The following is an 18,366-nucleotide window of genomic DNA, read 5'->3' on the forward strand; positions in this document are numbered from 1 at the left end:
GAGACAGAGAGAAAGGGGGAGAGGGAGAGGAAGAGAGAGGAAGAGAGAGAGAGAGAGAGAGAGAGAGAGAGAGAGAGAGAGAGAGAGAGAGAGAGAGAGCAGATGTTGACTTCCAAACTTGACAACTTCTGCATTTAAGAAAATAACAGTGGAGAAGTAACATGAACTTACTGAAAGAATAATGAAGCCCCAAAACACGGATTTAAACCCCAATACTGGTTGGATTTATGACCTTGGGTAACTTATCTGCTGGTTCTGACTTCCAAGTTTCCTCATTTGTAAAGATGAGGGGAAGGATATCCATCTTGAGGATTTGAGATGGAATCCTGCCACCCAAGAAACCTGGCCCCTATGGCTATTCTTAATAGACCAGCCAAATCTGAGAATTCATTGTTTCTTTATTCCAAGTTGTCTGGATTCTCCTCTTTCTTATTCTCTTTGAAAGATTTAACTATTTAACAATAATGACTCAAACTAATTTTAAGACAAGACAATGTTTAAAAAGAAGGATATTGAATGAGAACTTGGTACCAACCAGTGGCTCACACCTATAATCCTAACTGCTCAGGAGGCTGAGATCTGAGGATCAAGTTCAAAGCCAGCCCAGGCAAGAAAGTCCCTGTGAGACTCTTATCTCTAATTTTAACCACCAGAAAAAGTGGTTGAGAACACAAAGGCTCAGGGACAATGCCTGACCCAGGACCATCATAAATACACACACACACACACACACACACACACACACACACACACACACACACACACACACACACACACACATTTTCTCTCTCTTTTATTTTTGAATTGTGTTTCATTTAACCAATTTCATTTAACTATCAATAGTTGACTTGTAATAGTGTTACTCTTTGATGTTTCTGATCCAAATAATTTTATTGCTCATTGCAAGATATAATTTATGACAGTTGCTTTTGTAAAGCTTAAAAACTATATTAACTATATGTTCAGTCTCTAAGATAGTGTTCTCATTATTGACTAGAAATTTCTTATTTTAACACTTTTCTGTTTCTTTCTTTTCTTTTTTAGTGGGAATGAGTTCTGAAATCATGGCTTGCCTGACTTGCTTAAGCAAGCAACTCAAGCTTGCTCGGCTTGATGCTGGGCTGGAGCTCTACCTCTTGAACATCTCCAGCCCTGTTTTCTGCTCGCTATTTTGCAGAAGGGGTCTAGAAGGCTTTGAGTTGGCTTCAAACTATGATCCTATAGAGCACAAATTCCTGAGTAGCCAGGATTTCAGTGGTACTAACTGGCCACTGGCACCTAACTTCATTTTTTTAAGTATTAATGTCTTGAAGACCAGATGCATATCTTCAAATTTCTTTCCACTTGGAAGTTTACCTAAGAGGTATTTTCTGAGAGATTTCAGGTCTCATTAACAACATATTTATGTATACCTCTAAGGGGCAACAGGAAACTAAGCATCATTGAGACCTGGCTCCATAAAAACTCCATGTCAAGAGAGGGAAAATTTCCTCACATTATAGTTAAGATAGACCATAAGCCAGCTGCTGGTGGCTCACATCTGTCATCCTATTCAGAAGACTGAAATCTGAGAATCATGGTTCAAAGATAGCCCCGGCAGAAAAGTCCATCAGACTATTATCAGCAAAAAGCCAGAAGTGGAGCTGTGGCTCAAGTGGTAGAGCACCAACCTCAAGTGGAAAAAACCAAGTGAGAATACCACTTGAGCCATGCCCCCAGCCCTGTCATTATTGATTATGTAGATGGTGGGAAATTTTCTTTCTTGTTTCCCCTGACATTTTATTTTCCCTTTACTGTCTCATCTCTCCTAGAGGTATCACCCTTCTCCATTTATCTACAACCCCCCAGTCATCTCTACTTTGAGCCTGTGGCTTCCAGTTCCTCTCACTTTCAAGTACCTTTCCTGTATTAGTGCTGTTAATTACCATTAACATTACTTGGGCATTCTGTGTTGAAACATTTTTCTTCTCCCCCTAGTTTCTTACCTTGTGTTTTGGTAAAGAAGCCTTCACTTATTCTGTTCCACTTCTCTTGGAATCTCTGAAGACTCCCCATTGCTAGTCTTCAAACCACTTGCATACAAAGCAGCAGGAGATCTGTTGAAATATAATGCTTATTTTAATGTTGTTAGATCTGCCTGGGAGAGCAGTCTCCTCCCCCTCCTTCATGAAGGATAGCTCATGGCCTTACCAGAAATCACCTGCCTGAAACCAGTAATTACCTGTAACTTTCAATTTCCTGATGGGCAATCACCTGACGGTGATTCAGCAAAAGGACCCCAGCCTCTGAGGTCACTTCCGCATCTACTTTGGCCACACCTCCTCCTCACCCTTCCCAATATCTGGTACAGGCCGGTGGCTTGGTTATCCTAATCATCCCTCTCCAGCCTGAACCCTATGGCAGTCTCATTTCGCCAACCCTTACAGATATTTTGGGGCAGGTCGTGGAAGACTTGAACTCAAGGACTTGGGATCTCATTTGGCCTTTCTTTGCTCAGAGCTGGCATTCTACTACTTGTGCCATACCGTGACTTCCAGCTCTTTGCTGGTTAATTAATTGGTGATGAGAGTCTTTCAGATTTGTCTGCTCTGGCTAGCTTCAAACTTTGATCCTCAGATCTCAGCCTCCTGACTCACTAGGATTATAGGCATGAGCTACCAACACCCAGGAAATGTTTATTTCTTTACATACAAGTAATATACTCTTCTGTTTTTGTCTCTCTTTTCATAATGGGCCATATATGGTTTTATTTGCCTTTATTGCTGCTCTGTGGCTTTTAAGGTGCTGTGTGTGAATATATTCAGATTCAAGCAGTCATAATTATCTTCCATACATAGTTCTAAATACATATTTTGAATCCGAGACTATAAATAAATATAGCTAGGTGGCCCTGGCTCATGCCTGTAGTCCTGGCCATTCAAAAGGCTGAGATCTAAGGATTATCATTCAAAACTAGCCCAGGCAGAAACATCAGTGACACTCTTATCTCTAACCAGCAAAAAAAACAGAAGCAGAGTTATTGCTCAAGTAGTAAAGTACCAGCCTTGACCAGAAGAGCTAAGGGACAGTACCCAGGTCCTGAATTTCAAGCCCCAGTACTGGCATAATTTAAAACAAAAAAGAAAAGAAAAATCATAAGAGGAAAGTGGAGTCAGAAGTATTTAGAATCTTACCAAGGACAAATTATAGAGTAATGAAAATCAAGGCTAGAATCAAGAATCAACATTGAGGAATGAACTAACATAAAGAATTAGAGGAAAGGGCTTTAGAATTCTGAAAGAAATATGAAAGAAGGCAGAAGAGAAATAGAAAGTGATATGAAGGTCACAATAGAAAATTTTTCCATTATGTGGAGTCATTATATTAGAAGGAAGTCTAGAGTTAGATAGGTTTTTCTGTGAAAAGGGTACTAACTTATGTTTTGTAATAAGGGCAAGTCTGCAGCGAAATGGCTACCATAAAAGTGATATGTAAGCTTGGTGCAGGTGACTCACACTTATAATCCTAGCTACTCAGGAGGCTGAGATCTGAGGATCACAGTTGGAAAACAGCCCAGGCAGGAAAGTCTGTGAGACTCTTATCCCCCATTAACCACCAGAAAACCGGAAGTGGAGCTGTGGCTCAAATGATAGAGTGCTAGCCTTGACCAAAAAGCTCAGGAACATTGCCAGGCCCTGAGTTGAAGCCCCCACAGCTGCAAAAGAAACAGAGGAAGGGTGATGCCAAAACAATGGTTAGGATTGGCCACTGGACTGATTGGCCTTCCATTTAAACACCCATGGAAACTCAGAGACATTTACAGAGTTACAAGAGCCCAAGAAAGTAACATCAAATAATAATTTCCCAAAATCTCAATAGATTTCTTTCCAACTACTATGCCTCCTGGTTTTAATGCTTTTTATAATAAGCATGTATAATTTATTATACTGCATTGAATTGCCCAGAAAACAGATTCTACAATAGAGATTTGTATTTGTAGAAAATTTCTTGGGAAAAATATCCATTATAGCCATACCTTCTCTCTTGTTCTAAAGCCTAGTTATAATAACAGTATTAGAAATCTGATTATATAATCTGAAGTTTCTCTTGAAGTTAGAATGGCTTTTTCTGGGAGTTTGGTTTGTTCATTTTATATCTTGGACATTATCGAGGTAGGGAGGATAGAGCAGGTATATCTACAAGTAGCACAAATTATATCTGAGATATTGTGATAATGCAGCTTGGATTCTATTCTGTAGTGTGTGTGTGTGTGTGTGTGTGTGTGTGTGTGTGTGTGTGTGTGTGTGTGTGTGTGTGTGCCAATAGTGGGGCTTGAACTCAAGGCCTATACACTGTCCTTTAGCTTTTTCACTCAAGGCTGGCACTCTACCACTTGAGCCACAGCTTTATTTCTGGCTCTTTGCTGCTTAATTGAAGATAGGAGTCTCACAGACTTTTCTGCCCAGGCTAGCTTTGAATCTCAATCCTTAGATCTCAGTTTCCTAAATAGCTAGGATTACAGGTGTGAGCCACTGATTTAAATATATATTTAATATATGCATATAAGATTTAAACATATATATTTACATATTATATATATTATATTCATATATATTTATATGCATGTAATAAGCTTTGGTTACTTTTTTAAATTTTTTATTTTTTATTGTGAACATACTGTACAGAGGGGTTACAATTACATGGGCAAGATAATGAGTACATTTCCTATCAAGCATTGTAGCCTCCTCCTTTGTTTACCCTTCACATCCCTTCCCAGCCTTCCCTTACCCCCCCACCCAATCCTCCCCCCCCCCACCAAAGTTGTAAAGTTCGTTTTCAACATGACAACTTGTGCTTCTCATTGTTGCAATGGGTCCACCTGTATCCTTACTTAAACAACTTGTTTTTCCCCATCTCCTCCACAAATTATACTGACATCAAGTACAGTGAAAGCAGGGGTTATACTGTGGGGGAGGGACATACAAAGCAACAAAGAAATAATCTTATAAATGCGTTAGAAACAAATGCATGAAAGAAAAAAACCATTTAAATACATATCTAAGGGTTCATTTTCCTAACATCACCTTATCTGACCTTTTGGTTACTTTTTTTTTTTTTAAAGGAAGCAGCTAATTTGGCTGTACTCAAACTCTCAAATTTAGCCTTCAATTTGGCAGGACAGGTGAAATCACATAACTTTTTGTACAACTTTCTTTTGGATATTCTTTTTTTATTGTGAAAATACCATAGAAAGGGGTTACAATTACATGGGCAAAGTAATGAGTGCATTTCGTATCAAGCATTGTTGCTTCCTCCTTTGTTTCCCCATCTTTGACATAACATCTTGTACATCTCATTTTTTGCAATGGGTCCACCTGTATCCCTATTTAAACAATTTGTTTTTTTCCCTTCCCTTCAACAACTTATACCAACATCAAATACAGTGAAAACAGGTTATACCATGGAGGAGGGACATACAAAGCAACAAAGAAATATCTCATAAATATGTTAGAAACAATAGCAAGCAAGAAAAAAAAAAACATTTGAATCCTTATCTTGGGGTTCATTTCACCTGACATCAACTTATCTGACCATTTCTGCTTGTCTCAGACATATACTCGTTATTGCAAATAAGGGAAACCATGGGACCTATGTTTCTTTGGGCCTGGCTTACTTCATATTTCCCAAGTCTTTCCATTTCCTAACAAATGGGGCAATGTCATTCTTTCTGATGGAGGCATAGAATTCCATATTCTTAACAACTACCAATACAACAAAATGAAAAATTATTCTCTCACTTAAAATACAGAGTAGTTTAGGACATCAAGAACTTGATCTCAGACAGTTCTGGAGTTTCAAAAGTCCAAATCAGTATTGCTGGACTAAGATGGAGCTGTCAGAAGAGCTGTTCTTTCTCTGGAAGGGCTAGAGGAGTCTGTTCCTGGTATCTTCCTGCTGTCTTCCTGCTCGGGTAGCTGCTGGGATTTCTTGGCATCCACCTCACCATTGCTATCTTCAAGGCTAGCATCACTAGTCTCCTGCTGAGTCTTCGTATGACCATCTGCTCTTCGAAGTCTAATCTCCTTCTGCCTCTTTCTTATAAAGACGCCTGTGATTGCATTTAGGACAATCTCAGTTGGATAATCCAGGATGAGCTTCCCATCTCAAGAGCCTTAATTTAATCGTACCTACATAGATTTTTGTCATCTAAAGTGAACAATATTCCTAATAGGTTCCAAGGATTTAGGGGTCATTATTTAAGCTACAACAGTTCTTATAATCTTATGTGAACTACTCCAGGCCATGCTCTGTTTATAGTTCAGGAGTTATTTAAGTTGAGGTAGAGTTGATGTTGTGAATTGAGGACTTTCTGAATCTTGCCCCTCTGGGCTCATCTGTGGTGATCTAGGAGTCCATGCTGCTCCTTTCAAAAAAACATGGCCTTAGGAGCTATTTGTGGTTGTTCTTGGTATTGTTTAAGATTTAGCCATCCCACTGGGAGCCTCCTGGGGCCTGTCTTTAAGACCAAACATATAAAATAGGAAGTTCACTCCCCACTGCTTCCTTTCTCCACAAATAATTCCTTTTTGTTTGCTTATGACTGTTTCCAGTGCCTGCAAATCCATTTTTCTTTTTTCTTCTACTGTTTCCACTTTTCACAGTGTGTGTGTGTGTGTGTGTGTGTGTGTGTGTGTGTGTGTGTGTGTGTGTGTATTGGGGCTTGAACTAGTGATCTGGCCACTGTCCATGAGCTTTTGCACTCAAGGCTATCACTTGAACCTCAACTCCACTTTAGGCTTTTTGCTGCCTTATTGGAGATAAGGGTCTCATGGACTTTCCTGCCCAGGCTAAATATGAACTGTGTTCCTCCAGATACCAGCTTCCTGATTAGCTAGGGGGTGTGAGCAACTGACTGTAGGCCTCATAATTTATTGATTTTGTCTGTAAGGGAGATGGACTCTCAATAGCTTATTCTCCTATCACCAGCTCTTGACTTTTCATATTCTTCTTATTGGGTTGGAGTTCATAGAACATTGGTAAAAAAGTGTAAATTTGGGATTAAAAATAATTTAAACAATTAACCAAAGCTCAAGAACATTTGGAGTATTTTCCAGAAAAACATATTAAAATTCAAAAACATACATGTAAATGGAAAGACTTCAAATAACTATGTATGAATTAATAAAAAATTAAATAATTTAAATAATTAAAAATAAGAAACTATACAAGACAAATCATAATCTAAATAAGATGCAATTAACTTGTTAGACAAAGATAAATAGAAAGCCCACAGAATGGGAGAAGACTTTTACTAGCTTTGCATCAGACAAGGGCCTCATATCTAAAATATACTTAGAGCTCAAAAAAATTAATCCTGCCGAAAAATAAGCCCTCAAAAAAGCAACAATTCAATTAATAAGTGAGCTAAAGACTTAAAAGAGAGACTTCTCAGAAGAAGAAGTAAGAATGGCCAATGGACACATGAAGAAATATTCACTTCTGGACATAAAAGAAATGTAAATCAAACAACATTGAGATTCCACCTTACCCTAGTTAGAATGACCATTATCAAGAAAACTAGAAATAACAGATGCTGGTGGGGTATGCTGGTGGGCCAAAAGCAAACACTACTACCCTGTTGGTGGGAAGCAGTATGGAGATTCCTCAAAAGACTACACATAGAGCTTCCCTATGACCCAGCAATTTCACTCCTAGGCATTTATCAATAGAACACAAACAAGGCCACAATGAAGCTATCAGCACAACCATGTTCACTGCAGCATGTTTACCATAGCCAAGATATGGAATCAATCCAGATGCCCTTCAGTATGTGAATGGATCAAGAAAATGTGGTATATATACACAATGGAATTCTATTCTTACATCAGAAATAATAATGTACCATCATAAGAAAATGGAAGCAAAGTAAGCCAGAGAAACATAGATTGCATGGTTTCCCTCATTTGTCCTAACTAGAATGTGCCTATAAATCTACAAAAAACACACTGGATGGTAAAAGACAAAAAAAAATACACTTGGACATGATAAAGTATACAAAACTCTAGATGCTCACACAGAGTGAGACCAAAGAAGGATATTCTTAGGAGAGGATCACAAAGGCTCAATACTATATGTGCATATGATCATATAAAATGATATTTGGGGCTGGGAAGGTAGCTCAGTGGTAGAGTGCTTGCCTTGCATGCATGAGGCCCTGGGTTCAATTCCTCAGCACCACATAAGCAGAAAAAGCCGGAAGTGGAGCTATGACTCTAGTGGTAGAGTGCTAGCCTCGAGCTGAAGAGGCAAGGGACAGCGCCCAGGCCCAGAGTTCAGGCTTCACGACCAACAATAAAATAAAATAAAATAAAATAAATAAATAAATAAATAAAAATTGGTATTTATCAAAATGAACCCTAAGAAATGGAAACAAGAGGCTTCTTCTTTTATTTTGTTACTGTTTTTGCTTTCTTTACCTTTTATCTGGTTTATTAGTTTATTTGTCTTTGGGAGGGTAGGAGAGACAAAGGGTTAACAAATGCAGCAGTGATTTTCACTAGACACTATGTTGAAAATGAACTATATAACTTGTAGGGAGGAGTGGGAGGGAAAAACTGGGAAAACGTGAGGGAAGAGTTCAAAAGAAATGTATGTTGGGCACTGGTGGTTCACATCTGCAATTCTAGCTACTTAGGGGCCTGAGATTTGAGGAGTGTTGGCCCGTCCAGCAGGCCAGGTAATTTTGTGGGGGATCCGAGGGGGCACCTCCTAAAAGAACCAAGGGGGGCGAGAGAGGATCGAGACCAAGCGCATTAAGAAAGACAGAGCCACTCTGAGTCGCGTCAAGGTCTGCTTTATTAAAGTGAGGCAGGGTTTATATACCCGAAGGGACAGGGGAAGGGAAAGAATGAAAAAAACTTTGCAGAAGCAAGGGTGAGGAGTCCCGGGGTCAGGGATGGGTCGTGCTTGTCCTTTTGGCCCGTTGTGCTAATCTTAAAGGTGTCTCCTGTGATTTCTTTAAGAGACATTTATGGTTTAGCCAGGCGCCGTTTGCTTAGGGCTGGAGATAAGAGAAGTTTTATGGTTAGCCAAATGTAGTTTACTTAGGGCTGAAGGAATATTTATGGTTAGCCAAATGTAGTTTGTTTAGGGCTAAAGGAATATTTATGGTTAGCCAAATATTATCTAAATATGCACCTTGGAATTTCCAAGAACGGCTACTTGTCAATTAGGTGTTTGAAAGAGGCCAGAGCATTCTCAGGCAGGTTTCGGGTCTCCAACAGAGTGTGGTTCAAAGCCAGCCTGGGCAGGAAAGTCTGTGAGACTCTTATCTCCAATTAAACCACCAGAAAACTGGAAGTGGAGCTGTGGCTCAAAGTGGTAGAGTGTTAGTCTTGATCAAAAGAGCTCAGGGACAGCACTCAAGCTCTTAGTTCAAGCCCTATGACCGACAAAAAAAAAATGTACTCATAACCCGACTTAAGTAACTGTAACCCCTCTGTACATCACCTTTACAATAACAAAAATATAGTTAGATAAGCTGGGTACCTGTAGCTCATGCCTGTAATGCTAGCTACTGAGAAGGCTGGGATCTGTAGATCAAGGTTTGATGCTATCCCAGGCAGACATATCTGTGAAGTTGTCTGTGTGTGTGTTTGGGGGCAGGGGGAGAGAGAGAGAAACAGAGAGAGAGAGAGACTGAGACAGAGACAGACAGAGACAGAGACACACACAGAGAGAGACAGAGACAGAGAGGGGGGAGAGGGAGAGGGAGAGGAAGAGGGAAAGAGAGAGAGAGTTGTGGAGTCTGGGTGCTGTCCCTGAGCTCATTTGTTCAAGGCTAGTGCTCTATCACTTGAACGGCAGCTCTACTTTTGGCTTTTGCTGGCTAATTGGAGATAAGAATCTCACTGATTTTCCTGTCTAGATTGTATTTGAACCTCAATCATCAGATCTCAGCCTCCTGAGTAGCTAGAATTATAGGCATGAGCCACCAGTAACAGGCACCCATACCATATTGTTAGCCACCGTTTTGAATATGATGTGTAGGCCTGGCTGTCATTCCTAAAGCATAGGAAATAGGGATTTTCCATACTTTCCCTATCTTCTTAGCTGCATTACTAGAATAGAACAAAAAGGATGTGTACATGTTCCCAAAGTTTGAGTATAAGAATCTTAACCTCCAATACAACAGGTATCATCAAGCACCTGTGAGAAGTCATCAGGTCAGGAGGGTAGCACTCAAGTATGAGTCCACCATGCTCCCGTGGGAATGGCTTAGTTATTGTGGAGGTAGGTTTTATGAAAGGATGAATTTGCACCCTCTCTCTTTCTCTCCATATGAGCATGCACATATGTTTCCTTGTCTTCCTTGATATACCACAAAGTCCACACCAGCTGCCAGCTCTAGATTCATTCTCTCGCTCCCTCTCTTTCTCCCTCTCTTTCTCCCTCTCTCTCTCCCTCCCTCTCTCCCTCTCTCTCCCTCTCTCTCCCCCTCTCTCTCTCCCTCTCCCTCTTTCTCTCTCTCTCTCCCCCCTCTATCCCTTTCCCTCTCCCTTCTCCCTCTCCCTCTCTCTCTCTCTCTCTCTCTCTCTCTCTCTCTCTCTCTCTCTCTGTCTCTCTGGTCTGAGACTAGGAGTAAAACTAAGTACCTGATGTTTTCATTCATTGGCTATCGCTGGGTAGAGCCACACCTCCAACTCCCCTCACCCCCCTTTTTTTGCCTGTCCTGGGGCTTGAACACAGGACCTGAATGCTGTCTCTGAGCTTTTTTCATTCAAGGCTGGCTGTCTACCACTTGAACCATACATCTACTTTCAGCTTTTTGGTAGTTAATTGGACATAAGAGCCTCATGTAAACATAAGGGCCTCATGTACTTTCCTGCCTGGGCTGGCTTTCAACTGTGATCCTCAGATCTCAGCTACCTCAGTAGGTAGGATTAGAGGTGCAAACTACCAGCCCCTGGCTTAAATTACTCTTCTTTATAAATTGCCCAGCTTAGGAACTCTGTTAACAGCAGGGTAGACAAAGCCCACATTGGGTGAAAGTAGCCATTATTTTTAAAGAGCTGTTCAGAGAACAGTTTTCAATAATGGCAGTTGATATTGAAGAAAAATAACATATTAACCAGGGTAGGGAGTGGAAGGGCACTTGTAATATCTGACCTCTGACTTTGTGCTAATGGAAACTAAAGCTACATTAAATGGCAACTTCCATCACACTCATGAGATCTATGAGTTGCAAGAATTTGGAGGACATATTGGCTAAGAACTAGAGAGCAACATGACCTTGTGTGTGTGTGTGTGTGTGTGTGTGTGTGTGTGTGTGTGTGTGTGTGTGTAGATAGATAGATAAATGCTTTTATAAATATGGGACACTTTTAAAAAGAAACCAGTAGGCTCTGTTGTAAAACGATTCATAATTCACTCTGTAGAAAGATACCCTTAAGATATATTTATGTATTTATTGTCTATATATGTAGATATACATAGATAATTTTGTGTGTGTGTGCTGGTCCTATGATTTGAACTCAAGGCCCAGGTGCTGTCCCTTAGCTCTTTCTACTCAAGGCTTTTATACTTAAGCCATAGCTTCATTTCCAGCTTTTTGGTGGCTAATTGAAAATAAGAGTCTCATGGGGGGGCCGGGAGGGGGGGAGGGGAAAGAGTCTCATGGACTTTCCTACCTGAGCTGATTTTGGACCATAATCCTCAAATCTCAGCCTTCTAAGTAGCAGGCATGAGCCACTGGGGCCTGGCTATCTTGGAAATACTAATTAGATTGTGGCTTTTTTCCCCTAGAAGCCTGTGCTTTGGAGCACAGCAGTCATTGGCAAGATAAAAGGAATCCTAATTTTACTCTTAATCCCCAGGAAAAATTGCAAGGGTTCTGTGTTGACTATATTTCCAGTATTTAATATTTGAAAACTTTAGGATAGACTAGTCTCTCCAGTGTGGAGAGACAGAGTGTGTGTATGTGTGTACTGAATGTGTGTGTGTGTGTGTGTGTGTGTGTGTGTGTGTGTGTGTGTGTGTGGTGCAGTGTGCTCCTTTTGAATCTCTTAGCCTGTATTCTCTATTGGCTAGGCAAAAAGCTAGGTCAGTGGGCTGATGTAATCTGGATTTAGCATGACTCTTCAAACCTGTTAGGCAGAGCCTCTGATGCCTGTCTGATGCACTCAGCATAACTTGAAATTGTGATTGGAAAAGTCCCTTTTCTCCTCCCACCCCCCTTTTCTGTCACATCAGGACTATGTTTGGATCTGTTCTCCTGGGAAGCCTGGAAGTGAGGAAATGGTGGGTGGAGCTGAGGAGAAAGAAAGGGAATGCATGCTGTGGAAAGCTGCACTGTAGCTGTTATGTTTCTTTTCCTTTCCCTAGGAATTAATCAGTGGTTAAAGGAAACTGGATGTTTGAAAAATGAGGGACGATGAAGGAGCAGATGACAGGAGAATTCAATAATAGAGCCAAGGGAAGTTCAATAATGTAATGCCTGATAAATTATACTGCGGAAACACAGGGAGTTATTAGAGTATCTGAGCCATCCAGGGAAAAAGGTAAAATTGTCCCACTGTTTCCTTTGAGGATCACAAGATAGATTCTCTAGCAGGGTGTCTGAGTAGGGGAATCCAGACTAAATTTTCTATCATTCCTCCCTTAGTCTTATGCAAGAAAGTAAGTACCAGACCTACCTTCCTATCAGGCCTAAACTACTGATTTCAGTTTCATGAAGCAGACTCCAAATCAGCTACTGACTGTGCTCTGCTGAATTTCCTTCCTTCCCTTCCCTTCCCTTCCCTTCCCTCCCTCCCTCTCTCCCTTCCTTCCTTCCTTCCTTCCTTCCTTCCTTCCTTCCTTCCTTCCTTCCTTCCTTCCTTCCTTCCTTCCTTCCTTCCCTCCTTCCCTATTTTCCTTCTTCCCTTCCTTCGTATCTTCCTTTCTTTCTTTGGCAGTACTGATATTTAAGCCCAGAGCTTCACACTGACTAGGCACTCTACCACTTGGACCATTCCACTTCCAGCACTGTTTTGTTGCTGGTGGTTCTGGAGTGTTTTTGCCCAAGCTAACCTCAAATCGTATATATATATACATATATATATATATGTATGTATATATATATGTATATGTATATATATGTGTATATATATATATAAATATACACCCTCCACATTGTAAAGTTCATTTTCAACATAGTGATTTGTACATCTCATTGTTACAATGGGTCAACCTGTATCCTTATTTCAGCATTTTGTTATTTCCCTTCCCCTCCCCAAATTAGAAAAAAATGTATACACAAGATGCAGGGCACTGATATCAAATACAGTGAAAACAGGGGTTATACCATGGGGGAAGAACATACAAAAGAAACAAAAAAATCACATAGTACATTATAAATACATTTAAAACAACAGCAAAAAAGATAAAACCACTTATGTTTGTATCTTGGGGTTCATTTCAGTTAGCATCGTCTTATATGGTAATATATATATATAGCTTTTGACCTTTTCTGTTTGTCCTAGATGTATACTAGTTATTGCAAATAAAGGGAAACCATGGGACTTATGTTTCTTTGGGTCTGGCTTACTTCACTTAATGTAATTTTTTCCAAGTTTTTCTATTTCCTAACAAATGGAGTGGTGTCATTCTTTCTGATGGAAGCATAGAATTCATATATACATATATATATATATATATATATATATATATATATATGTCACATTTTCTTGATCCATTCATTTACTGAGGGGCATCTGGGTTGGTTCCATATCTTAGCTATGGTAAATAATGCTGTAATAAACATAGTTGTACTGGTAGCTTTAATATGGCCTTGTTTGTGATCATTTGGGTAAATGCCCAAAAGTGGGATTGCTGGGTCATAAGGAACCTCCATACTGCTTTCCAAAGTGGTTGAACAAGTTTACACTCCTACCAATAATTCAGTAGGGTTCCCTTTTGGCCACATCCCCTTCAGCATCTGTTGTTATTAGATTTCTTGATTATAGCCATTCTAACTGGGGTGAAGTGGAATCTCAATGTTGTTTTGATTTGCATTTCTTTTATGGCTACAGAAGATGAACATTTCCTCAAGTGTCTATTGGCCATTCTTATTTCCTCTTCAGAGAAGTTTCTCTTTAAGTCTTTAGTCCACTTATTAATCAGGCAGTTGTTTCTTTAAGGATTTGTTGTTGGGGGTTTAATTTTTTGAGTTGTAAATATATTTTAGATATGAGGCCCTTGTCCATTTTATGGCTAGTGAGGATCTCCCAGTCTGTGGGCTTTCTATTGATCTTGTTAGCTATGTCCTTTGCCATGCAGAAGCTCTGCAATTTCATGCAATCCCATTTGTCCAACCTTTTTTTGATTTGTTGTGTTTCTGGGTCTCTATTGAGAAATTTTCAGCCAGTGCCAAGGAGACCTAGGGTTTCTCCTATTCCTTCCTGTAATGTTTTCAGGGTATCTGCTTTGACTTCGAGGTCTTTGATCCATTTGGAATTGATTCTGGTGCAGGGTGATATATAAGGATCTAACTTTAGTTTTCTAGAGGTATTTGACCAATTTTGCCAGCACCATTTACTGAGAAGGCTTCCTTCCATTCTATTTTTTTAGCTCCCTTATCAAAGACTAGGTAGCTAAAGGTCTGTGGGTTCATTTCTGTGTTTTCAATTCTATTCCATTGGCCCTGAGGTCTGTTCTTGTGCCAGTAGCAAGCTGTTTTGATTACTATGGCTTTGCAGTAGATTTTGAAATTTGGTATTGATATTGCTCCAGCACTGTTCTTTCTGCTAAGGACTGTTTTCAGTATTCGGGGGCTTTTATTGTTCCATATGAATTTTTGGGTTACTTCTTGTACTTCATTGAAGAATGAGGTTGGAATATTGATAGGTATCATATTGAATTGTAGATAGCCTTTGGCAGTATTGCCATTTTCACAATCTATTCTCAAATCTTTATCCTCCACCTCTCAGCCTCCCCAGAAGCTAGGATTACAGGTGAGAGTCCCCAGGGCTCAACTAATTTCTAGTTTCATGTATTTTATAGTTCATAGAAGATGATGTTATCAACTGAGTCAAGTCCTGAAAAGTTCAAAAGATTATGTGGAGGGATGAAAAGGGAAAGATTTTTGCTAGAAGGCTGGGTGGTGGTTGGTGTGGTAGAGAAAATAATGAATAGTCTTACAATCTGGGTTCTAGATGAAGCTTTTCCACCAGTTACATGACCTTCACCAGAAGATGGGTAGAATTTGATGATTACTAAGATTCTGTAATTTACACAATCTCATAAATGATTCATTTGTGTCTCCTTCTTAAGATGACAGAGGGGAGCCAGATACTGGTAGCTCACACCTATTTTCACTGCTAATGATGGTTGCTAAACCTGTAATCATAGCTACTCCCAAGATTTGAGATCTAGAGGATGGCAGTTCAAAGCCAGCTTGGGCAGAAAAGTCCATAGACTCCAAAATAACCAGTAAAAATCCTTGCTGGAAGCTGGGTAACTAAGGCTAATTCCCGTAATCATAATCCTAGCTATTCAGGAAGCTAAGATCTGAGATATTACATATATATACATATATATATATGGAAAAATCAAGAGACATTTTTAAAAGATTGAAATTTTTTTATTGCTTCAAGTCTCCCTCATGCATAAATGTAACAAGGCAGTTTTTCTTGTAGCAAAAATGATTAGGCTAGCCAGGTGGTTCACACCTAAAATCCTAGCTACTCAGGAGGCTGAGATGTGAGGATCATGATTTGAAGCTAGCACAGGAAAGAAAGTCCCTGAGATTTTTACCTCCAATTAACCAGCAAAAAGCAAGATGTGAAGCTGTGGCTCAAGTGGTACAGCACTAACCTTGAGTAAAAAGAAAGACAAATGGGAGTTCAAGGCCCTAAATTTAAGGCCCAGTATGTGCACAAATAAAGGAAGAAGTGATTTCTAATTTCAATAGGAAAAGTAACTGATTGGGGTATCAGAAAGTCTGGTGGCAATTATTTTATGATTTTTGGTACCAACTGAAAAAGTGCCTTATGCTATGTTGCCCTAATTTATTTGCTTTATTCTGACCTGAAAACTTGTTAGGCAGTTTTTTTTCCCATTTAAAAATCTATGAAGCCAGAGACCAGTAGCTTATGCCCACCTATAATGCTAACTATGCAAGAGGCTGAGATCTAGCTGGGGCAGTGAAGTCTATGATACTCCTATCTCCAAGTAACTATCCAAAAGCCAGAAATAGAGTTGTGGACTGAAGTGGTAAAGTGCTAACCTTGGGCAAAAGAAAGCTCAAGGATAATGCCCAGGCCCTACACACACACACACACACACACACACACACACACGCACACTAAAAGCAAATAGGGAACTTCTGGGCCAAGAAAGGATTCTGCACTACAAAATAGTTCAATCTTTTTTTTTTTTTTTAAATTCTTTTTGTTTTTACGGCAAGAAAAACCACCTTGTTGCATTTAGGCACAAAGGGAAACTGGAAGCAGAATCCTCATCTTCTTGACATTCTCCCGATTCCACCCACCCCCTCCCAGAAGTCAAACATACTTTTCTCTTCCTAACCGAAGTCCACGTTTCACTATAGAGGACCTGCCTCCGGTACTGTACTGGTTAAATCTACCAAGGAGCAGATGGGCCCTCCAGTTGAGCCCCAGGAAAGTGCTGGTTGTATGGTTAAGCCTGCTCCCCCCATCCTCACCCCGGCTCTCTTTCTCTCTCCCTCCCTCTCCTCTCTCTCGGGGCCTCAAATGGCAATCCTCACCCCAACTAAGCGCTTGGCGAGAGGGGCTTCTTGAACAGTAAGTAGCAGCAGGTGTTGGTATCCGCGACTGCAGCATTTTCCTGGCTACCTGGGTCTGCAGCAAACCCCCGATCTTGAGAAGGAGAGTGACGTCGCCGCTGCCCAATCACCGACGAGAGTTCGGACCCCGTCCCCGCCCCTCGATCCGGGCGCGTCCAATGGCAGCGGTGAGAGGGCGGGCTAGAGCTGCCGAGTCGCTGAGGTGGGCTCGGCTGAGGCGCGGCGTGGTGCGGCGGGCAGGGGCGCGGCGGGCAGGGGCGCCGCGCAGGGCTGACGCGCGCCCAGGTGTTGGCAACGCCGGAGCGGGGAAACCTGTCGGGCATGGTCCAGCTGCACGGCGCCCAGGCAAGCCCGAGCAAGGAACAGGTAGGTCGCAGGCGGCGGCACGACTTTGTAATTTTTGCCCGTGGAATCGCGAATGCGTATTTTTATATTTTGCGTGCGGTGGCCTTTGACCCCTTCCCCTCCACCCTGCCCCGCCCTTGTCACCCCTACCCCCCAAAAAAAAGCCAACCCCCCAAATCAACAGCCACGCGCTGGCGCTGCACTTCTCCCTGAGAAGGATAAGGATGGAGAAGGAGGCTGGGGAGGGAGGAGGGGGGTCACCGCCCAGCTAGGTGGGTGGGGGCAGGGGTGAGGCGCGGAGGGGAGGGGCAGGGCCCTGGGAAGACGGGACCCAGACTAGGCTCTGGGTGGCATCAACTTTCCTCACAGAGGTTGCCAGCAAGCTGAGGGATTCAACAGAAGGGAATGCCATGTCGACCAGGCAGGGGAGAGGGGGGAAGAGCAGACATGTCAGCACCCTCAGACACCCCGCTTTCCCTCTGAGCCACAAGCGCTTGCTGGGCACGCTGAGCCCATGGTGGGGAAATGCTGCAATAAAATGAGGGTGGGGGCCAGGGGCTTGTGTATTCCCTGCCCCCCTCCCCCCTGTCATGAACTAGGTCCTATTGGGGATAAGTGGGGGGGGGGGGGAAATCCCTGCCACTGGCAAGGCAGGACCTTTTCTCATTAATTACATCTCTGCTGAGAAAGACACTGGCCTCCTCTCCACGGTCTCCTGCAGAGGGAGGAGGCAGAGACAGGGAAGGCTGGACCTCTTGTTCCTCTCCTCCCTGGTGCTTTCTACTGGAAATCACCCCCTCCCCAAAGGCCTCAAAGATGGATTTGCTCTTGGGGCTTCCCCAGAGAGTCAAGTGATTCTGCTGCTTTCAGTCCAGATGGGCTCCAGGATGGCTCTTCCTGGGGGACCAGCATCTGGACTTGAGGGGGGTTGGCCGCCCCGCAGGCTGGCTTTACTGCTGGTGTCAGATTGCTTATAGCATTAAGGAGAGGAATTGCAGAGAAATCAGATGTCAGCTGCCTCACATTTCAGGGATTACATCTTGTTGTTGTTGTTGTTTTGTTTTTGTTTAATTCTGAATAACTGGCATGATGGAAAAGAAAGAGGAAAGGGAAGAGAGCGGAAACCTTTTCTTCATTTATTTTTTTCCCCATGTCTTCTCCAACATGGGCATGTGTGTGTGTGTGTGTGTGTGTGTGTGTGTGTGCATGTGGATGCGCGCGCGTGTGCACAGCTC

The 18,366-nt window shown here is 41.7% G+C and overlaps 1 protein-coding gene across 6 annotated transcripts in view; it reads left to right on the forward strand.

The window, feature by feature from the left end:
• The first annotated feature begins 17,004 nt into the window (after positions 1-17,004).
• Positions 17,005-18,366, forward strand: part of Cntn1 (contactin 1) — a 297,750-nt gene continuing 296,388 nt past the window's right edge. For 5 of the 6 annotated variants that reach the window (XM_070039080.1, XM_070039092.1, XM_070039094.1 and 2 more), the window contains exon 1: positions 17,005-17,152. The gene's annotated coding sequence lies outside the window, so the exon portion shown is untranslated. The remainder of the gene's footprint in view (positions 17,153-18,366) is intronic. The other variant, XM_070039115.1, reaches the window with a different exon arrangement.

This window comes from Dipodomys merriami, unplaced genomic scaffold (assembly GCF_024711535.1).
Source record: "Dipodomys merriami isolate MVZ:Mamm:240054 unplaced genomic scaffold, mDipMer1.0.p SCAF_10, whole genome shotgun sequence".
NCBI classification, from domain to species: domain Eukaryota; kingdom Metazoa; phylum Chordata; class Mammalia; order Rodentia; family Heteromyidae; genus Dipodomys; species Dipodomys merriami.